This window comes from Gigantopelta aegis, chromosome 8 (assembly GCF_016097555.1).
Source record: "Gigantopelta aegis isolate Gae_Host chromosome 8, Gae_host_genome, whole genome shotgun sequence".
Classification (NCBI taxonomy): domain Eukaryota; kingdom Metazoa; phylum Mollusca; class Gastropoda; order Neomphalida; family Peltospiridae; genus Gigantopelta; species Gigantopelta aegis.
Window position 1 is genome coordinate 76,299,987 of NC_054706.1, and position 8,048 is coordinate 76,308,034.

General features: G+C 37.7%; 1 long non-coding RNA gene across 3 annotated transcripts; it reads right to left on the bottom strand.

The window, feature by feature from the left end:
• Positions 1-268: 268 nt before the first annotated feature.
• LOC121379277 lies at positions 269-3,344 on the bottom strand. Of its 3 annotated transcripts, none has more exons than XR_005958821.1 (2): positions 3,092-3,344; positions 269-497 (listed from the first exon to the last, which is right to left on the bottom strand). It is a non-coding gene; the product is annotated as an uncharacterized LOC121379277 (long non-coding RNA). The 3 variants fall into 3 exon arrangements; XR_005958823.1 differs by lacking the exon at positions 3,092-3,344 and adding an exon at positions 1,480-2,921; XR_005958822.1 differs by lacking the exon at positions 3,092-3,344 and adding an exon at positions 1,286-1,463.
• Between the last annotated feature and the right edge of the window lie 4,704 nt (positions 3,345-8,048).

The following is an 8,048-nucleotide window of genomic DNA, read 5'->3' on the forward strand; positions in this document are numbered from 1 at the left end:
CCTGTTTTACCGTCTGTACTGCTAATCAATGGATATGTGCTTCACAGTTGACTATAAATCAAGTTTTGACATGTTGTCTCATTCAAAAATAATGCAAATAGAATGTATTAAATTAACCGTTCTAAACAAGTTTGTTTTCTTTTTCCATTTAATTATTTAATTCATACTTCATGTGGTGTATTGTCATAGTAACTCTCCATCGCACTTCAGACAAGCTACACCCCGTCCCTTAAACGACTAAACCAAATCAAACCCTAACCAAACTAAATCAAGTTAACTTTTATTCACGGAGTTGCAAAACATATTGTTTCTACGCGTCAAGTGTCTATTGTTAGTTAATTTATTAAACGATATAGTAATATACAGAGATGTCATTAACATATCTGAGGCACATGTTTAGTCTATGGTATCGATCTGTACACACAGTTCACAATGTCCATTGCTGTCCGCCCTTCAGAAATAGTATGTACTTCAGGATCAGCCTAGAATGTCAGGACCTGGAAAACAAATATATATAATCTTTGAATGGATGGATGGATGGATGGATGGATGGATGCATGGACGGACGAATGAATGGATGGATGTTTAACGTCACCCAGCACAAAGACTACATCCGTTATTGGGTGTCAAATACATAATATTGTAAATGACGACCCCGGTGACGCATTAGCTGGGTCATCGAGCTGAAGCCTGGTAGGTAGGTAGGTAGGTAGGTAGGTAGGTAGGAATTTTAATGGCTCAATGGGGAGGTGTAATACCACTAAACTTATGCCTCTCACTAACCATTAATCCCAGACAACATAGACATCTGAGGTGCTAGTCCAGGACAATAAGAGTGAAAACTAACTTGTCTTCCTATCTGATTTAGTTTAGTAAACACTAATGGTTCACACAATGTTGGTAGCTTGTTGTCGACCTTCGATTTTCTTTAATTCCATGCATACGTCTATAAAATCCATTTTCGTTAGAGCATTTTAAGGACCCACATACATAACCCTGAATTACCCTTTATGTTACTAGTTATGTTGTCCAACTTGGTGGGATGGTAATCTGTACTACAAAATCTTAATATGTGATCAGGACCATATATTTGCACAAAGCAGGGTCGATGATCATCTGGCAAACTAGGGGTTGATTCTAACAATCTCTATCTAGTTCCTCGTTTATAGGAGATTCCATCCCTCTTGAACCGCCACAAAACAAACACATAAGTAATTACCAACAGTTCCATTTACAGTGAGGGCGTTCATCATAATAATGGAGGTCTCATATAAGTTACAATAACCTGTAACGGATCGATTCTCCGTAGGGGATAGCCTCACGACTGGTCTAAGATAGATCCTGTATGTGCTACACTGTTTAGCAACGATTGCAGTCACTAAATGTAAGACACCTATAGTCCGTTTGCACCTCCTCCCTAGACAAATGATCCATCCGTTCTGTTACCTGAATAATACAGTAAAGTGTATATATTATTACCTCTAGGACAGACAGGACAGCACTGCCCAAGTTTGTGAACGGGGTCTCTGCAGTGCGGAGGGGGACAGGGGTGAGCCAAACACGTCATCAGAGTCTGGTGGCAGCGGCAGACCTCACAGGGGTTGGGGTGGTACGACTCGCCCTCTTGGTACGTCTTACCCTTATAGTCGCACGAGGTACGAGGCGTAAATATTGAAATTGGTGGATGCGTAAGATAGGTTGGACCTAAAATACAATATCCTAAATGTGGGCAGGCTTGTTTTAATGAATTAATGAATGTTTTAACGACACGCCAGCACAAAAATACACATTATAGAAACTTAAAGAAAACTCTCTTCTTAACCGTTTAAGAAGTTTTAGACTATAACTTCTCAGTTTCCCCCACCCCAACAAAAAATCCTAGCTACGGCCCTGCTATTTGGTGTCAAGCAAAATTAATAAGTACAATGTATTGCGTTTTGCCGCCCCTTTTTATTTGTCAGCGCCCCTCTTTATTATTATTTTTTTTTTTTTTTTTTTTTTTTTTTTTGCATCTTATTATATTTTACAGCACCCAACCCCGCTATTTCAAAATGCACACTTTTTTCACACACTGAAAAACATCGATCAGTTTGCACAGCACACTGGACATCAAAGGAAACAAGCCGCGTTGTGTACGGAAACGCAACTGACGAAATATTTCATCAGATTACGCGTTACCGTAACGTAATTTAACACTATTTTTTAACAGCCTCTGTTGTGTCCCATACCAGTATCCATTTGTATGTTGGATACCCACAATAAAAGGTATATTTTATTTTAGCAATAAAAACATTTTATTTTTATCGTTTCGGTAATCTCCGACAGAAAAACCCACTTATTTGGAGCCAACTGTGTCACGTGATCAGAACGGTCATTCTGCCTTTTGTGTCCACTAACTCTCGTATGATAGTTTATCCTCAATTACAGATTTAACTGGTCGTAACTGATGATTTTTACTTACTGTCATTTGTTTATTTTGCAATCTTTTTTTAATAAAATATTAGAAACTTTTAATTTTGTGGGGATATCACCGTTTATAAAAACAACTGAAGTAGTAGTGTTCATCATTAAACTCATTTATCTTGGGTGCCAGATAATAGATACACCGCCTTTACAAAAACGAAACTACTTTTCTTCAGCTGGCGATATCAGTGCGATCGATTCATTCGATGAATATGGAAATACAAAGAACAGAAAAATGTTATCCCACAGTAGGGGATCACTTTTTTTTTAATCTATAATTTTTTAGATATCTTGAAATCTTTATTAAAATAATATTAAAAGTTTGATCGGTTTAGCAAAACGAATACTCATGAATGTGAGACCGACAATATCTGCCACTCGATTTAGTTACACGATATCATTGGTGATATGACAAAAGAACAATAAATCATGTACAAAACTCAGCCACAATAACTAAACCTGAACATTACACAACATTATTTGTCCTGGTGCTCGCTTTTCTTTCCTCGCTTCCCTCTATCCCCCCCCCCCCCCCCCACACTCACACAATACACAACAAAACTAAAAGTAATAAAACCTGATAGAATTAGTGTATGCGAAAACCCCCACCCCAGAAACTTATTATTACCGTTGGGATAGATAGGACAACAGCGGCCAGGCTTGGTTACGTAGTTCATACATGGTGGGGCGGCGCAGTCCTGAATCGCACAATTCATCCTGCCTTGGTAGCAGCTACAGTACGTACAGGCGTCTGGTTGGAAATGTGCTCCCTCTTGGTAAACCGTGCCCTGATAATCACACGAAGTGTGATATGTTGGGAGTAAAATGCTCGCCTGTAGCAGTACAGGCAGACACACAGTTAAAATAAGGAACCTCATCCTGTCTTGTTTTCTACTGTAATGTTGTTACAAGACGGATACAGATATGTGGGAGATTGACATATGGAGAGGAAGTCCACTAAAGATAAGACCTGTAATCGTGTTCACCAATAAACAAGTTACAATACATGCAGTACTTTAAAGGAATTTGGACTACACTGACACGATACAAACACAAGAATTTTATAAGAGAGTACACTCACAACATATCCACAAAATAGGTGAAAATCCTCATTTAAAAACAACAAAGGTTAATTACAATAATAATAATACATGTAATTTAATTTAAGTACAGTCACACTGTATCACAGGGCAAGATCTCCGAAAGGAGGAAGTTAACTACTTAAAAGCACTAACGACAATTGAAATACTACACGTAACATTATTGTTTGTTCAAAGAAAACTATTGGAACTCTACATCAAATGCTAAAGAAATACAATTCCCAATATATTATTGTTTTTACAAAGCTTCATGTTAAGGACTCATGCTGTTGCCCAGTGGTTGAGAATATAATTTACAGGAAAAACATAGATGTTGTAGAGAGAAATCCCCACAGAAGGTTTCCACTCTGAATAACATAATGAACACGATTTACTAGCAGAACGTCAACAATATATGATCGAAATAGTTCACTACGGATATTAATGGAAGTATTTATGATAATTATTCAATACTCCTTAATAGCAAAATAGAGAGTTTTCGTCCTCACTACGTAGGCTAAAAAGACGCCCAGATCTACCTGAAGGTACAGGTGTTGACACTATTTGTATAATAGGCGCTTCTTTTACCCACAATTCATCCACCGTGTTAGGCCATCAGAAAGCTTAAAGTGTTTGTACCATGAATGTCACATGCTGTTCTTTGTCTTCCTCATTAAATTCTAGATTCTTTCCCACGTAGTTTTTCATGATGTTACTCACTACAACACAGTCACCAGTATTGAACAATTGTTTCTTTGACAATGGATCACCTCATTGACCAGCTATCGCAAGTTCTGCTATGTCTGCCTCTGTCATGTCATCTTTATGGTCTTTGTAGCATTGACATTGGTTGTCTTTGTCAGTTTATGTTTACCTCCTTTCTCTGTTGTATCGGCATTTGATGTCTCTGCAATTCCGTTTCTTCCCCATGCCTCTTCAATTCTGTCCACAGTTATCCCTGACGTGTCCTTGGCATTTCTATCTCTTGCCTCTTCATTTTTATTTCCTGCTTTTGACTCTGCGACTTTCTTTCTCTTTTTTTCCCCACCTCGGTTGGGGTTTTCTCGTTCCAACCAGTGCATCTGGTCAAATGTCGGGGTATGTGCTTTCCCGTCTGTGGGAAAATGCATATATAAGATCCCTTGCTGCATTAGGGAAAATGTAACGGGTTCCCTCTGTCGGGTTTCCGTTTCAGAATTACCAAATATTAATCAATGTGTGTGTTCTAGTGATGTTATTAAACAAAACAGTTTAATATATATATATATATATATATATTCTCGCACGACCTTCTTCATCCAACCTATGCACGTTTGGTGGACTATTCCATCTTTAGGGCACCACGGATTGAAGCGTGCAGTTTCACGTTCGAACAGATTACCATCGACTGCCACCACACTATGTATCATCATGGTACCAGGAATGTAGCTCACTCGTCGTTCTGGCTTCCCAATTCATAAAACTGTTGGGCTGACTGTATTTAACTTCCTTTTTTCACTGCAGGATACTCACTTCTTTTGTCAGCAACCCCTTACGCCATCACATGGCCCTTTGCCATGGCCACTCTCGAAGTACTGCCATTTGGCATCAGTACCAACCATCTGTTTATGAAGGGACACAATTTCGAAGATAGAGCTTTCTGTAGGCAAATCACTAATGTAATGTATGCATCTAATGTCAATAAACAATTCCTTTATCCATAAAAATATCCTCTTCAAAAATGCCAAGACTGTACCATGTGAACATTGTTATCTCAGAGAAGCACCACACTTGTGTGCTGTTAAGTGTCTGATGTCATCTCTCGATGGTGGATAACTCCTGGGTGGACTGTTATTTGTTGCTTCGAGTAGTAGGCGCTTATTAATGGATTTATTAATCGTCGACTATTGGATGTCAAACATTTTGTAATTTTGACATATAGTCTTAGAGAGGAAACCAGCTATATTTTTCTATTAGTAGCAAGGGATCTTTTATATGCACCATCTCACAAACAGGATAGCACATACCACGCCTTTGATATGCTAGTCGTGGTACACTGGCTGGGACGAGAAATAGCCCAATGGTCCCACCGACGGGAATCGATCCTAGAACGACCGCGCATCTAATGAACGCTTTACCACTGGGCTATGTTCCGTCCTTTGGAGACAAAATACTATTATACCCAATGTTCCAGGTTTAGCTATCGTTCTGTCAGAGTAATCAAACCACAATGTCAGACGGTAGTGGATTTGAAATAACACAACTCCTAAATTATTGTAATGCGCATCTTGAAACTCAAGGAATATTGGCATATACGTTAATGTAAGAAAAATCTAAATAGATGGCTACCTTCATTACCTATTTTATATTTTATATACAGTATAACTTACTTGCCAACAAATGTAGCATAATAACCGTTTGTGTTTCTTGTTGCAGTGCACGTTTTCAAACTTTCCAGGATTATTGCCAGACACGTTGATTTTAATATAACCAAACATTTCGATTTGTGCAATGTCAGGTCAACTTTCTATATCATTTATATGAATCCCTTAACCCCCATACCCTATGCCAAGACACAAAAAGTATTATATTCTTGGTTTATTATGAAGCAAAGCATATTAATAACATAAACTGTGGCCATACTGGCGGCCATCTTAAATTTTATATGATGTCATCCCTAGTTGATGGTTTAAATGGATTCCATAACCCCAAAAATCTATGCCTAAACACTAAATTAAATATGGCAATATTGCCATCCATTTTGAAATGTTTATGATGTAATTCCAGGACAATCTATTAAATGGTTAAAAGGAACTGCTTGATCCCCAAAACCTAAAACTATAGAAACAAAAAAATCTATACTGAGAAAAATGCAATTGTGCTGGAATGACAAGCCATTTTTCTTTCTCAGGAGTAAATGAAAACGGAGGCCCAAAACGTTTCTTAGCAATGTGACGTTTTAGTCGTTTTAAAACAAATTGAAACAAACCAGAGGCTCGCTGGATACATGAAAGGAAAGAACAATTTGTTTAAAGACATCTGATTTAACACACTTTAAACTGCAGGTATTTCGTGTCTAGCATAGTTACTTCTCCACGTGGTCAGGAAAGAAACTTAGAGGAGATTTCCTACTGAAGGGACTTAACACAAAAGGCAATCCGCTAACAAAAACAACCATACGAAACTACTTTGCTCAAGATTTAGTAGGAAATATGTGTGGGAAGATGAAGATAAAAATAAACATTTTAAACATTTTAAAACGTTATTGAATTCAAATTAGTGTTTTTCATTAATGAAATTTGTCAATTGTGGTTATTAAGGATTTGACGATGTTTTGTTTTTCAAAAGAATTAAATAAATACTAAAGTATAAATATATTTTTTCAAGATGGAGTGCCAAGTTTGCGGAATCTGACCATTAATCAGAACCAATCAACGGAAAACGACGACACATTTCAACAGACTGTAAACTGAAGTCATTGGTAACAGGATAACATCCAGAACATTGCACCATATTCATCCAGGGTGGTCAATACCACGTGTAGACCAAGGGCCAGTACCGTGGGTGCCAACCCCTTCTCGATCATCGACGTGCCCCAAAAATCAAGTGTTTCCTGGATAAATGCAATGATTTTATTAGGGACAATGTAACATATTCGGTCGTTTGAATGTTTCGGATGACGATCGTGCACTTTGGAATACTGTAGGTGTCTTTTATTTTAAGTCGAGCCTACTCCTTTGAAAAATGATGGTCTGTCCCTGGCACCCATTATACCTCAAGACATTACATAGAGAATAATACATGAGTGGCCGTTAGATACCATTTATCTCACAAAAAGTTGTTTTAAAATGTATCTAATGAGCGAAAGCGAGTTTCATACGTTTTTAAACAACGAGTTGTCACATAAATGGTATCTAACGGACACGAATGTATTATTCTGTTTCTTACATATCCTCAAAAACCATGTTTTAAGCAAATTTTAACATTGTTTTCGACTAAAAGTTATTTACAGCCGTTGCACTTGTGTCTGACGTACGCGTCACAGACACATAACTATGCGTCACAGTCTAATCGATTTCCATCGTGTAGTAGTTTTTCATTAGTTGTATGGCATTGGTGACCTGATCATCACATAGGAGTAGCCAGCCGTATGTCTTGAAATTGTTAACACACGTACATGTGTTAACAACCATGTGTAACCATAAATAACGCATGGTATTCTCACCAACGGGTATGTAAGAAAACGCACTCTTGTTAGCAGCGTATATCTCACCACACACTCAGTAAAACTCAAAATACGTGCATGTATATCCAGGGCTTCTAGAACTTTTTAAAAATCCACTAGCCACGGGATCAGTGGTTTAAAAAATTTACTAGCTCTACTTTACTTTAAGTCAATACAATTTTACTAAATAATAGTAATAATCAGGTATGTCACCTAAAGAGGGAGATAGAGCTTAAAAACACTAACATTGGGGGGATGAGGTGGGCGGAGGATATTCATATTTAAAAAATAGACTTAACTGC